Here is a 15,547-nt window from a genome sequence, read left to right as displayed (position 1 = left end):
AGGTGCCCCCAGCATTCTGCTTGGGCCACTGAGGGCTGGCAGGGGGAGCATTTCCCTAGTGTAAAGAGCAATAGAAAGAAAGGTGACACAGTTGGGTTGGACTGACTGGGCTCCGAGCTCTAGGTGGCAGGCATGCTGGGTTCCATGCTGAGCATGGCGCAAGGAAAGGTCTCTCTGGCAACCTGCAGACATGCCAGAGTTGGTCTTCTCTTGGCTCCCTCTCCCCTCTTCAGTATGCCCACCCCAGACAGCGCCTGCATGTTCTTAGTCCCTTGTGCTGGGGTAAAACCATCATTCAAGCTAAAGTGCAGTCAGAGCGCCCGGGACCTCTTAGCTGGTGGTGATCCCCCAGGTGGTAACCAGGGTGGAGACAGTCCAAGTCCATTTCTCTCCTTTGAACATTTTTGGTAGGGACATGACAGGTGTGCCTTGGGGATTCTGGCAACCTCAGAGCTACAGAGCTATGCTAAGGAGGTGCCGGGTAAGCACATTCTTTCAGAGACCAAAGCTTTGGAAGAAACTGGGGGAGAGAAGGGATAGTGCCTCACCTTGATGTCCCGCCCACCTCCTCTTCCACTTTACCCTAAGATCCACTCCTCTGAAAACCCTTATTGCAAACTCTTTTCATGCCGGTGACTAACAGACCTTGGACCAAGGTTGAACCAAGGAAAGTGCCATAAATGGAAAAACCAACAAGCAAACACTAAACCAAAATTAAAAAGGAAAAGAACAGAATGAAAAGAAAATAATTGCAACAAATAAGCCAAGGGCAAATATCAATATTGAATTAGAGCTTTTATCATGGTATAAGAACGTCGCCAAGATGAGCAAAGAGAATGCTCAGAGGATTCATGTGAGAGAAAATAGAATTAATATGAAAACACAGCCCATATTTCACTAGAAAAAAAATAAAGAAAAAATATACCACCCCAATTGTGGAGGCTTCATGGAAAGTCATGTGTATTTACTGCCTGTTGCAGAGTGAAGTTGATATAATCCTTTTGGAAGGGAGTATATGAATTCTTATCAATGGCCACAAAACTCTTCAAATATTCTTACTCAGTAATCTCTAGGAATTAATTCAAAAGAAAAAGAGCCACATGGACAAAGATGTTTATAGTGACATAATTTTATTACAGAGGAAAAATGTGAACAACCTATGTGTCAGCCCAATAATGTGGCGTAAGTGATAGCCTTAATGTGATACGGCTTGACTGCAATCATTAAAGTGATAAATATGACCCTGCAGAAAGAAGAATGTTAAACATAACTTTAAGTAAAACAGTAGATCATAAAATTATATGTATACTTTTGATTATAGCTATTAAATATTTATTTATTTACGGATAAAGAAAAGGACATGAGCCCCCCAATTAAAATTGTATTAGAGTAATAGGTTTCTGGGTGATGTTTTTTCAAAATGAAAACAATATTTAATTTTTCTGACTGCAAAAATGATATAAGCCCATTCTAAACATTTTTTAATATGGACAAACATTTAAATCCCTTTATAACATTTATATTGATGTTGGTTGTTAATAATACTGAAACTGAAGCAAGTATAACATTTGGCTTGTTAATTATAATGAAGCTAAGGTGAAAAATAATAATAAAATCATGTTTGCAAAAGAAAATAACACACAAAACAAAGGAATTGGGGATTCCTCATGCTGAGTTTCTCCTTCCTCTCCCTGACTCCACATATCTTCCCCTTTCGTGCATTTGGTTTTTCTTTCCAATCTGCTACTCAAAGCCCTTCCAACAAATTCAGCAAAGTGAACCTGGTCCCTAAGACACATTCAGTCTTATTCCTGTAATCTCTTTATTTTATAAGTATAGGAAGAGTTTGAGCCAAAGGGAGAGAAGGGCATGAAAAAGCTTTTAGGGAACCCAAGCTATAGCTAATAGTAATTATTATTATATGTTATGGGGGATTTACTGAGTGCAGGCACTGTTCTAAGCACTTTAATCAATTACTCAATTTAACTGTCACAATAACACTAAGAGGTAGGTTATTAACCCCATTTAAAGATGAAGACACTGAGGCTCACAGAGGTTAAGTAACTTGCCAGGGTCACGTGGCCAGTAAATGGTAGCAGCAAGTTCAAATCTATGCAAATCAATGCAAATTCAAGCCCATCCAACTCCAGGGGCCAAGCTCTTAGCCACCCCTCAACACCATCTCCCACTATTAGGACAGAACTGCCCACCGGGCCTAAGTCTAACAGTGGAGTCCTTGAGGGTGTTCTTAGAATCTGCCGAAGATCTACTTGTTGACCCCAACCATTACATCAGCACTGAGCTGGGGGCTCTAGGCTGGACGTGGATGCCCCCACACAGCCATCCTGTCTCCAGCTTTGTGGTAGTCCCGCTGGCAGCATAATGCGAATAAAGAGGAATCCTAAGCCAACAAAGCCAAAGGCCTTTCAGAAGGGGAAAAACCACAATAGCCTGTCAACAAGAATATCACCAAGGTGGACTGAAGACAAAGACAAGCACTACGATCACAGAGAGGAGATCATCAGGGCACTGTAAGCGTGTGAACAAATGGATTTGCTGCTGAGGAGAATGTGATTAACATTATCCAAGTGCCCACCCTGGCTCCCTCACTCTATCACTTTACACTTTTTTCTCTATACCCTTTTTAAGGGGTTGCCATGTTGTAAAGCTCCAGAGGCAGCATTTTGAGCAGCTATAATAGTAGCTCTAACTATCACTGTCTAAAATTACCTTGTTCGCTTATTGTTATGGGGGGTCCCTCCCTCTCCCCAACACATACACATATACTCCATGAGAGCAGAAATTTTGTCTGTTCAATCTCCTGAATCCCAAATGGCTCCCACGGTGCCTGGCACATTGTTGGTGCTCAATCAATATCTGATGAATGAGTCAATGAGCATTTAATGGCTGATACTATCTGAAAAGATGGCAACATGAATATGTGTGCCTTACATTCCCATCCTGGTCGAAGCCCCAATCAACAGAATTGACCAAAGTCTGAAGAAATAGGTGGATACCAGCATCCGCTCTGGAAACTAGGGAAAAATACTGTGCCATGGTCCTCAATGCATTTCTCTTAGATACAGTATGGATCTGTCCCTAAATAATTTACAGTAGAAAAGAGTATGACCCAGCCAAGGTGCTAAAAAGCAAAGACAACAGAAACCACTCCCAATATCAAAGACCTCAAAAAATATATTATTCACATAAAATTCATTAAAAAATTACTTGAAGATGTTTTCTACCCAACCAAGAGAAGAATCCAAATGAAGAGCTCGACTATGGGAAAGTTATGGTTAACAAAGAATAAAAAAAAGGCTGGCAACAAGCAAATAAACCAACTAGTAAAGAATCTAAATAATTGCTATAAACATAGTTATAAAACAGAATGGCAGTATAACAAATATCCCTTGGAAGAGAAGATACGAGCTATCACGCTTGCCCAAACCCCAGGGTGAAATACTGCAGATTATACTGATATAATGAGTAAAGTTGGAGCAAGGAGCTATGCTAATTTCTTCGTCTTGCAAGAAATTCTGTTATATAGTTTCTGTGGTTAATTAGAGAAATATAGGTTAGAGCATGTTTTTAAAGATGTTAAGTGTAATTAGTAATAGACTATAAAGTAGCTTATCTTCAAAATTACCAAAGGGGAAAAACCAAAGCAGTGAATTTAGCAAAAAAATAGAATTCAAAGGAAACAACAAGAAAGCATAAAGATGGGAAATGTAAAGTAAGATGCTAAAAAAAAAGACAAAGTATCACTTGTTACGATAAGTGTATAAGAGTATACGGTCTAATCTCTCCTAGTAAAATATAACCCTCATTTTGGGACAAGAAACATGCCTTAAACAAAGTGACTCAGAATAGTCAAAAATGAAGGAATGGGCCAATATAGCTCAGACTTCACGTTGGGAGAGCGTTAAAATTTACCAACGCCCAGGCCCCAAAGATTCCTTTTTATTTGGTGGAGTAGGCCCAGAACATCACAGGTTCTATGCTCCCCAGGTGATCCTAACGTGCAGCCAGGGTTTGAGAACTGGTGGAGGCAAATGCGAACCATGAAGAAAGGAGTTTTAATGTTAATTTCAAACCCTTGGATGTTATAATATCACCCCAGACTCTTGGATGATTCTTTTTTAGCCCAAGAGTCCTCTGGACAGCTACCGGGAGACATTTCTTCTTGCATCTGGAAAGCGATGGAGCTGATAAACTGCCACTAACAGAACAAGAACGTGGCCCTACAAAGTTCAGTCTTCCACTCCAAGACATATCTCATTCTTGTTGCGACAAGGGCAGGAAAAGGCAAGGTGTACTGTCCTACAAAGGTCTAATCATTCTTGGTCTGGAAAATTATGTTTGCATGTTACACTGGAACATTTCTGTTAGAGAATAGAGTTTGAGTCTCAGCATCCCCAATGAGGACAACAAAAGTGTCATGATTGGATCTCATCACTATCAATCACCGGGTTACAAGGGAGAGAGATGAGGTACCTTCCCTCTCTTTAAAGGTAGTTACTGTTGTGCTCATGGATCTTGACCTTAGATAAATCTTTGAATCAGACAGCTCTCAGATAGTTCAGACTTTTGAAAAATAATAAAGGTGGACAACTCATCAACAAGTGGATGCATAATTACTGCACATAATATTGGAGTATTATTTAACATGACCATGAATAGAAAATAAAAGAGGCTTGATGAAAAACCCTCTTTTACTGTCTTTTATTTTGGTGTTGTTACTGCTAGGTTCACTGCTTTCAAAACGATAATTCAATTACTAGGGGCCTGACAAAGCAAAACAAAATTCAAAGATGATATTTAAAAAATAGATGAGGCACACATTCCAAAATGAAGATAGGAGAGTTATGATACTTTATGCCCCAAAGCACTGAAACAGACAAAATAAACTATTTTAAAAAAAATACTAGAGTTGGGGCTGGCCCCTTGGCATAGTAGTTAAGTTCGGCAAGCTCTGCTTCAGCAGCCTGGATGTGGACATACACCACTCATCAAGCCATGCTGTGGTGGCAACCCACATACAAAATAGAGGAAGACAGGCACAGATGTTAGCTCAGAGCCAATCTTTGTCAAGCAGAAAAAAGGGGAAGATTGGCAACAGATGTTAGATCAGAGCAAATCTTCCTACCAAAAAAAGGGGAAAAAATACAAGAATTGGAGAAAAATATACCAATCTGAAGTCAAAAGTAAATAAAGAAAAAGATCTGTAAAATACTATGAGTGTGTATGTGTTATATGAAATTCTGTAACCTTCAAATGAGGAACACTACCTTTTTCACAAGTGCCCATGGAATCTTACAGAAATGAACTTTCTATGGGACAAAAAGAAAATCTCCATAAATTCCTCCACAAAATGAAAATTGTTGGGACACGTTTTCTGTTCACAGTGCAAATAAACTAGAAACCAATAATAAAAAAACAAAGAAAAATCCCTAATCAGTTGAAAATTCACAAAACCTTTCCTAAATAAGTTCTTGAGTTCAAAGAGGAAACAAAAGCTGTCAACACAGACTACTTCTAAGTGATGATAATACTAGGCTAAAGCTGTATTTAAGAGAAAATTCATAGCCTATTCATTATTAAATAATAAAGAAATAAAATAAGTGAAATGAGTGTTTAAACTCAAAAGGTTTCAAAGAGAATAATTAAACAGGATTAAGGAGAGAAGGGAGAATAAACCGAGTAAAGATAAAAGCAGAAAAAATAACTGAAGAGGTCAATGAAAGAAAAACTTACTGGTCTATTCAAGAAATAAAAAGAGAGAAGATACATATATAGAGAGATAGGATAATAAAATCAAGTAGATAAGCCAATTATAAAAGAGTAGTATGTATAACATACTAATCAATTGGAAATCTTGACAAAATGGAGAATTTCCTCCAAAAATGTGAATTACCAAAATTGTATGAAGGGTAAAACTTGAAGAAACCGGGAAATACTAAAGGAATGGTGGTCTCATGGCCAGAGCTTTAAAATTTTAAAGAAACTGTAATAGCTACGGTATTTCATCTTGATCCAAATACTCCCATAAAATAGTATGTATGATCCACATGTTCACACTCACCTGCTTATACACTGACACACCCACAGTGTAAAAATATCCTATCTGAAAAGTATTAACAAATAAAATTCAGCCCTAAAACAACAAACAAACACGACTCATATAATGAAAACAGCAAAACTTTATTGACAGGCAGAAAAGAAAATTTAAAAATGAGAGACAACATATTTTTCTGGATGAAGAGTTCATATTGTTAAGACGACAATAGTCCTCAAATCATTGTATAAATTTAACAAAATTCCAGGCAACACCCACACCAATTTTTTTTTCTGGAACATGAAACAACTGTAAGATCTATCTGTTGGAATAAACAGGTGAAAATAGCCAAGAGAGATGAGGAATAAATAGCGTATAAGGTGACATTCCAAAAGCACCATATGTCTTAACTCACTGACTCTCACAGCCATCCTCTGAGGTGGACACTATTATCATCCCCATTTTATAGGTGCAGAAGCTGAGCCCAGGTGTTCAGGTAACCTGCTCGCAGTAACGCAGCATATAAGTGATGGGGTTGAGATATGAACCCAGACAAGCTGGTTCCAGAGGCCAGCTCTCAGCCGTGATACCTACTCTCTCCCTATGGAAGGAGGGCTTGCCAGCTCAGATATTAAACATATTATAAAGCTTCAGTAATAAAATCTCTATTGTATTAGCTTCAAACAAGAGATCAATGGAACCAAAAAAGAAAGTTCAGAAATGGACACAGACATCTAAAAATTTAGTATATGATGAACAGGGCTTTTCAAATTAGTGGGGTCAAGGCTGACTGATCAATAAAAGATGCTTGGACAAATGGCTAATCAGTTGTGGAAAAATTAGATCCACGCCTTACTCAATGTACCATAGAGTATTAGAAGAAAATATAAAGAATGTTTGTATTATCTCAGAGGTGGGGAAGGACTTTCTTATCAAAGTGAGAAATCATAATGGGAATGATATTTTTAACTACAGAAATGAAAGACTTTTCAATTTCAAAAATCACTCAAACAAAAGCTAAATAGTGAGGAACAAATGGAAAGGAAATATTTGCAAGTTATTACAGTTAAATATTTACTACAGTTAACATATAAAGAATTACAATTCGATAAAAACATAAACACTCAAAACAGAAATATGGAAATAAGGAATAAAGAATAAAGGAAATTAAGGGGCGACTAACAAAAGAATGAATAAAGTTGGACATAAGATGTGAGAAAATGTTCAATATCATTAGAAAACAAAAACTTCAAACAACAGAGCTATCAAATTGGCAAAGAAAAAAAAAGACAGCATGGAATTTTGCAAGAGAAGGGAGAGAAGCTGGCAGGGCAGATGGAGACGAAGCAGCCTAGAGGTAGGAGGACAAACAGGAGAGTGGTTTCCAGAAGGAGGGAAGGGCTATCTGTTCTGAAACACAGCTGAGAATCTGTGTAGGACGAGGGCAGAAAACGACCCATTGGGTTTCAGCAACAAGAGGCTCATTGGTGGCCTCATGAGAACAGTTTCCAGGCGTGGTGGACACAGAGGTCAGAACGGATGGGGTGCCGAGGGGCCTCAAGCTGAGAAATGGACAGAGCAAGGGTAGGCATCCTGTCCAAGAAGTCTGGATGTGAACAAGAGTATTAGAGAACCAGCAAGAAGATGTGGGGTGTGAAGACAGATCTTTACTTTTAAGATAAGAGAGACGTGAAAAATTTGAATGTTGATGGGAAGGACTGGGCAGAAGCGGGGAGGCTGAAGCGACAGAGAAGGAGGATGAATTACAGGAGGCAGGAGGTTCCTGAGAAGGTGGGAGGAGAGGGAGAATCGAAGGCAAAGTTCTTGGAACAGTGGATTGCAACCCGTTAGTCAGGAAAGTGATGTGGTGGGTCATGAGCTCGATGCTAAAAAAGAAAAAAGAAAAAAGAAAACCAAAAACAAAAGGAAGAGAATGGAGAATATCTGAGCGCATTATAGGTAGTAAAGGTAAGGACTGTTTGTGACATGTACGTTTTGATTATGTTTGAGTGTGTGCGTGAATATGTGCTGTGTTTGCATTTCTTCCTGTGAGGTTAAAGGTGTTTGAAAGTCCCTGATCTAAAGCCTAAATGGGACACACAATCTATGGGGGGCTTGGTTTTTGATAGGAAAGAGGAGTGAACATCTCTGTTATAAGAGGTGGGAAGGTGAGAGGAAGGAGGGCGCTGGACATGACCTGCAGGCTCAGTGTCTCTGGTATTTGGAAGTTGAGGACGTTGCCTGCAAGGTGGGAGGCAAGGTCATTCTCGAGTTCAAGGTGAGGAGAGGGGGCTGTTCATGGGTTGGAGGGGAGTGGAGAATGCTTGGGAACTTCCACGGAGAGGAGCAGCATAGAATGAGGTGAGAGATACACATGCATTGCTAGGCGCTGTTGCAGGCTGGATTGAGATTGGTGACCAAGAATTTGTAGCAGCGCCAATTTGCCTGGTTGGGCGATTTTCTCCAGCAGTGCTCACTCAAGCAGGAGAAGCCCAATCAGACTGTGCTTGCTTCATTGTGTGTCCCTGGACCAGTAAACTAAGGCCGCCCTGCTGATTAATGCTATAGCTGAGCTGGAGGCAGACACTTTACAAACTCACTCTTGAATTTCTTTCACCTCTTTCCGCTCAGAAGCTCAGTGTATGCTAATTTTCATCTGAGTTATCTTAACATTATCTCTGCCACTGGAGCTGGTGAAAGTTAACGTTTAACTGCGTTGGGCCTGAAGAAGCTGCGGGAGGTTCTCAAGGTCATATGCATGAGGAGTGAAACTGGTCACCTGTCAGGGCACATCCTTGTTATAAACAAGATTAAGTTAAAGCTTGGTTCTCTTTGAGGAGAACACTGAGGATGCCTTCTAGAAATTCGTACATTCCAGAAGGAGCACCAGGGATAAATGGACAATCCTGGCCACATGTTTCCTGAGCACATAGTACGTCCTCTTAAATTCATATCTGATGTAATCTGACCCAAAAGCCATGAATTGTGCTCAAGTTTTTGTATTTCCTTTTTTTGGGGGTCTAATCCCCACCACCCAGGCAGGCGCTGGTGTTCTGAGGCCTGAGTTAGATCAGCAGGGCCTCCAACAGAGCTCAGCCCTCCCACATCCCTAACCACACTCACTCCATCTTCCATCACAACGCTCCAGGTTTTCCCCCTCTACCTCTGACTGCCTCTGCAGTCATTTGAAAGCTTTCCTCTTCTACTTGACTTTTGCATTTTGGAACATGAAAGGCTCTTGTTTCGGGTCATCTCACATTTCACATTCTTTCTAGGGCACCCCACCCTACACATGACTCCTAAACGTATACCTCCAGGACAGACCTCTCTTCTGAGCTCCAGACCTGGATACCCAATGGTCTTTGAAATGTCTCCACCTAGCTTGAGTATTAACGGAGCACCTGCTGTATGCCAAACACCGCTCTATGTATGGGTTAGCAACCAACCAACAAGACGGATAAGCAAGTCCTCAGCTCTCATGAAGTTTACATTCTAATAGGTGACAAAGAACATAAGACTGGGTGAAGGGAAAGAAAGCGAATGGAGTGGGGGTGCTCTACTTTCAATAAGGAGGTCAGAGATGTGCTGTCTGAGGAGGAGGCCTCTGAGATGTGGCCTGATGATAAGGAGCCAGCCGTCCTCAGGGAAATTCACTACAGATGGAGGGAATTGCAAGTGAAAGACAGGAGGCCAATGGGGCAGAAGCAGGGGGAACCACAGAGCTCGGAACAGGAGATGAGTTGGGGAGGATGGCAAAGGTCTTTCAGACCATGAGGAGTTTGCATTTTATCACAGCAAATTAAACTAAATATGTTCAAAACTGAACTCCTAGACTTTTTCGCCAAACCTAATTCTCCTAGATTCTAGAATCTGGAATATTCCCTGGCATCCGCAAACGATTCAGCCCTGTCATCACCAAGTTCTGGGCTTTCTCTTGGCCCTCTTCTCACTCCCCAATTACTCCTCCTTTATGCCATTGCCTCCCAAAGAAATACTAGTAGCCCAGACCCTCCTGCACACTCCAGACTTGATGTGAAACTGCCTGATGTACCTCTCTCCTGGAGATCCCACCGGCACCTCGAATGCACGTCCAAAATTGAACTCTTTATCTACTTTCCTAAGCCTCCTTCATTCTTTATCTCCATGAATGACAACACCCAGTTGCCTCAGCAAAATATATCAACTCCTTCTCCCTCACTCCCATATCCAATCAGTAACCAACTTCTGTCGATTCTATCTCTTCAATATCTCTTGTACTTGTCACATCTTCATCACACCCTGATTAAGTTAAGGTCCTCTTCCTATTGCAACAGTCTACCTGGTTTCCTGGCTTTAAATCTCCTTCTGAGTTCATCCTACATCTTGGCTCCAGAGTGAATTTCGTAAATCACAAATTCTCATGATGTTATATCCTTGCCTGGAACCCTTTAAAGACTCCCTGTTGCACAGAAGATAAAACCTAAACTCCTTAAAAGGGCGCAAAAGACCCCAAAGACCTCAGGCCCCTGCCAAGTTGTTTTATCTTTATTTTTCTACCCCCCACTGCACCCTCCTTTCCAGCCATATTAGACTACTTAAAGCCCTACAAATGTGCAAGGTTAACCCCACGTCTTGCTCAGGCTATTTTCTCTTTTTAGAATGTTCTCTCCTCCTGTCCATCTGGAAAACTCTGTTAAGCATGATTTCTGTTGAGTGGTGTGGGTCCCTCCCACCCCCATTTATCTTTCCTAGCTGCAGTCATGGAGTGTCTGTGTACCACGCTCATCCCACTCAGTGCCTGCTATGGTCTAAATGGTTGTGCCCCGACCCCCAACCCCCTGCAAATTTATATGTTGAAAGCCTAATCCCCAAAGATGATGGTATTAATAGGTGGGGCCTTTGGGACATTCTTAAATTATGAGAGTGGAGCCCTCATGAATGGGATTAGTGCCATATAAAAGAGGATCCAGAGAGATCCCTAGTCCTCTTCTCTCAAGTGGATACAAGGAGAAGTGGGTGACCCAGGAGTGGACCCTCACCCGACCATGCTGGCAACCTGATCTCGGACTTCCAGCCCGCAGACTGTAAGCAATACATTTCTGTGGTTTATAAGCTATCCAGTCTGTGGTTTATAAGCTATCCAGTCTGTGGTTTATAAGCTATCCAGTCTGTGGTATTTTTTTACAGCGGCCCAAACAGACTAAGGTAGTACCCAAGCCACCCTTGGCTACGACTCCATCAGCCTGAAGGCTGTAGAACAAAATCCTGCATTAACAGGCTCTGGATGGCCAAGTGTCTTCCAAACCAGGGTCTCTCCTATCTCCACCATGTTGGCTTTGTCTACATAATAACGCCAATACTAATACAGTCAATAGTAACTATAACAAAAATAGAAAAACTTTTACATATTTGTTATAAAACTGTAACGAAAATAGGAAACCGGCATTTCCTAAGAATTTGCTATATGATTGGCACTAGAGACATAACAGTGAGCAACACATACACAGTTCTGTCCTCATGGAGTGTACAGTCTAGGGAGAAGCTTATTTGGTAGACTGTATTCTTTCCTCACAATCATTTGCTCCTTCCCTGCCCTTGGGTCACTTGCCCACCCCACTGACTTTGGACCTTGTGACTAGCTTTCCTCCCCGGAATGTGAGGGAGCATGGCATAGGCATGTCCAGGCAGTGGCTTTCAATGTTCTTGGGTGGTTTCACTCTATTCCCTTGAGCTTTTGCCTTCTGCCATGAGAACAGGATGTCATACGTATAGACTGGTCCTCCAGCCTGGGTCCCAGAACGAGAGGCTATATACAGACCAATCGAGCCCCACCGAGCTGCGACTGACCTACAGCCCTTATGGGATGCAAATGAGAAATAAATGTTTGTTGTTGCAATCCACTGAGTTTTGGACTATTCATGCTAGAGTGAAAGTTGACTAATATGCTTATGAAAAGGGATGTGAAGAAATCAGAAAATGAAGGATTGCTCTTTTGGATAAGGTGGTTAGATAAGGGCACTCTGGGGAGGGGACAGTTTTAGGGGTGATGAGAAGGATCCAACCTCCTGAGGAACATTCCAGCATGGTGGACTGCAATGCACAGGCATTGAGGTAGGAAAGAGCTTAGAGTACATGAGTATCTGAAAGGGGGTGAGTGTGTCCGGGCAGAGTAAGCGAGGGGGGGCGTGGCATGGGATGAGGGGAGAGGAAGGAGGGGGTCAACCACCTCATAGACCTTTGGCTCAGAGATCACTCTCGGCGTCCAAAGCACTCAGCTGAGGCCTAACCCTTTTCTTGGCAGAAAGTCTGCTGGGTCATGGTTAAAGTGACCACATAATATCTTGCCCAAGTTGGGATACTTTTAAGAATGAAAAATGGTACTACTAATAATTTCCTAGGATAAAAGATGTAACTGGGATTATCCCAAGCAAATATGGATGTATGGTCACCCCACTCATGGTCCGTTTATTTCTCTTCCACAAAAGTATCCTTTATCCTGTGGAAGTAGCTTCTGCCTCAAGTTCCTCATTCACAATCCAATACCCTTCTGGAACTGGCATCTTAAACCGAAGCTCACTGGTAGGAGTCTGATGATTGCTAAGTTCTTGCCTCCTACAACTGGACTCCATTCCCTGTTCCCCCTTAGAAGATGGCTAGGTTTTTGATATAAACTGACTGCTTATCAGCAAAATGCCAGCTCCTGTCTAACCTTTGGGAATTACCCACTGCCTGGAATCACCCTGCAGCCAAGATTGGTTTGTGCCACGGCTCTGGAATAATGCCCATCCAGGAGCATCATTCTTGCTGCTAACCCTAGCGTCTAGACCCTCTTCATTGAGACACTCAGAGGTTCTTGCCAAGGTCAGGCTCTGAAGTGGCGTCTTATGTACTCCTTAGCTGCTGGCTGAGGATCTCCTGTCACCACCTCCCAGGACACGTCTGGTACCTTATGGACCAAAGTATGAAGAAAGTCCCTGCTCTGCACTCCTGGGAAGAAGCTGAGTCCACAGTCCTGGGGCTCAGCACTTACCTTGAAAACAGACCATAAGTTCTTTGGAAAATACACAAGACCAAAGAAAGCCACCACCCCAAAGCTGGAACAAATGTGAATCCTGAAAAATTTGGGTTTGCCTGTTTTTCACTTCCTAGCTATACACCATTTTTGGTGGGGGGCAGACCACTGTGCTTCACTGAGCTTATTTCCACGTGTATAAAAAGTGGACTATCAACTCTAAGTCACACCTTTGTTGGGAAGATTCATTGTGATGAAGCTTCTGAAGGGACTGAGTGCAGCACTATGCCCGGGCACATGGGAGGGATAAATTCAATTTTTGTTGAATTTGATACAAGAGGCATTTTCCAGTTCTGTTGCTCAGCACATCTCTGAGTCTCAACCAGCCTCCCCACTTCCTCCCTAGTATAGCCCGTTGCTCAACCAAGCACGACTCCAGAGCAAAAGGTTTTATCTCTGGTCCTCACTCCCTCTTCTCCTCAATGAATGAGTGGGTAACTCCAAATCCAGAAGATTCTGCCAAAACTCATTTGCAGGAACGGTTGACTGCTGGTTACTGTGCCTTGGGGTCACCTTCCATGGGAAGACCAGCTTAGGAAAGGAGACGCACTCTGGCAGCTACAAGGGGGTGCCTGGTGCTGAACAGCTCTACACTTGAGCGATGGATATTTTGTCAGTCCTGAGGTTAGTCTGGGATTCTGATGAGCTGTGCCACGTGGGGCGAATAGTGGGTGCCTTGATGACCCTGTCTTTCTTGAGCACCAAGCAAAGTCTACTAAAAAGTGCTTCTCACCGGTGTGAGGTCCCACAGCTGCCCGTGCCTAGGCTCCAGGATCCTTGAGTTACTTGTAGGGTTCTCTCCTTGCCACAGGAGCAGACCTCAGTCAGCTGAGGGGGTTAGCTTCAGCTGTTTTTATTTAGCTGTCAGCCAAACACAGGTATTAACTGGGAAGAAAAGTATGCTGCCATGATGTAGCCTGAGTCCAAGAATTCTCATGAGCTCAGGGGAACTTAAGAAAGGGTATAGACTGCATCTTCAGCAGCTCAGAAGGTGCTCCTGGGACTGTAGGTCCAGGCCACTGGGTCTTTGAGGCCCTCAGGGCCTGTCCTCTTCACCTGAGCCCCTGAACTCTGTCAGAGCCCCACCATCTTTTCTAAGGCTGTTTCAGCAGAGCATCTTCACTCAGGGAGTCTAGAGTCAGCCATGGTTCTGACTACCCTAAGCTCATACCTCAGACCACCACCTACTGAAGACTGGAAAAGCACACTTAGCTGCTCACCATGATCATAAGGAAATATGTTTGGATTTCCCTCCAGGAGAATCCATGACGATCCAGCGGAGTTTACAGTCAGCCTGAGAGAGCTGCCTTCAAGCCCACGGAGGGAGTTTTATCCAACTCCCAGAGCAAGATGGGAGTGAACGAGGTAGCGTAGGGCAGCAGCCCTGCTCCTGAGCCCATCTCCCCTGAGCTCCCCAGAAGACTGCCTTTGTACAAGAGGAATGGAGGAGGGGTCTTTAAATCCCAGAGGGATAACTAAAGACTCTCCTAGAAATCCAAGCTCTAGAAAAGGTGAGTGGTGCCTTCTCCAGGACCCACAGAACCCAAAAACACTCACAACACCCAGAGCTGATGGTGACACACTTATGACCAAATGAGATTCGTCCAGAGGCTCACAGAATGCGGGAGGGATACTGGTAGAGCTTTAAGCCCCAGCCCCTGAGCCAGCAGCTGTGAAAACAGGCCCTGATTGGTGAAACTCTGTCTCCTCAATCGCTGTCTGAGGCAGACATGGCAGAGCACAGGGGGAAAGGCACGGTCTGCGGCGAGGCCACGGGAGCACACTTAGCAGATACATAACTGTGAAAATTTTACAGAGAGAAAGGAACCTGTTAGCTCTGATCCCAAAAGTGAAAGCTGAAGTGACAAAGTCAGATACATGTCATTCCCCTCAGAAGTAGAGGTCACAGCCCAGGATTAAGCCATAAAACTTGGTCGGTTTGTCCAGCCCCCATTCCACCCAGCCAGCTGTGGTCCCAAGATACCCTGGACCAGGACTCTCAGCTGTAGGAATACAGCGTTTGGACCGGGCCCTGTACTAAGCTGTGTTCATAGTTTGGTTCTGGACAGATTCCTGGGTTGGACTGGGCTGAAATTTCGCCTGTGCTATGATCCTCCAGGAAGTCTTGTGAGAATCTTTCAATTGGAATAAATTTTCCTCCCTCTACGTCCTGGTAGCACTTTGTGGCCACACTTATTATTTCAATAATTAAAAAACTACTTTACAATAAAAGTATGTGCTTATCACACTCACAGACTCTGAACTTCTGGAGGGCAAGGACAATGTTGGAGTCAGCCCCGTAATTCTCCCAGAGCCGAGCACAGTGCCCGGTGTGTAGCAGCCCTCCCCTCTACATTTTGCTGCATTCAAATGAAATGAAAGGCAGGTGATGGCTACATCAAGTTGTAATGTCATAGTACTGGACCTTGCATCCCGGTCCT

The 15,547-nt window shown here is 42.9% G+C and overlaps 1 protein-coding gene across 4 annotated transcripts in view; it reads right to left on the bottom strand.

Moving 5' to 3' along the window:
• CSMD2 (CUB and Sushi multiple domains 2) overlaps positions 1-15,547 on the bottom strand; it is a 592,855-nt gene that overhangs the window by 225,154 nt on the left and 352,154 nt on the right. The window lies entirely within an intron of this gene.

Source organism: Equus caballus, chromosome 2 (assembly GCF_041296265.1).
Source record: "Equus caballus isolate H_3958 breed thoroughbred chromosome 2, TB-T2T, whole genome shotgun sequence".
NCBI lineage: Eukaryota > Metazoa > Chordata > Mammalia > Perissodactyla > Equidae > Equus > Equus caballus.
The sequence above is the reverse complement of the archived record's forward strand: the minus strand, read 5'-3'. Positions and strand labels throughout refer to the sequence as shown.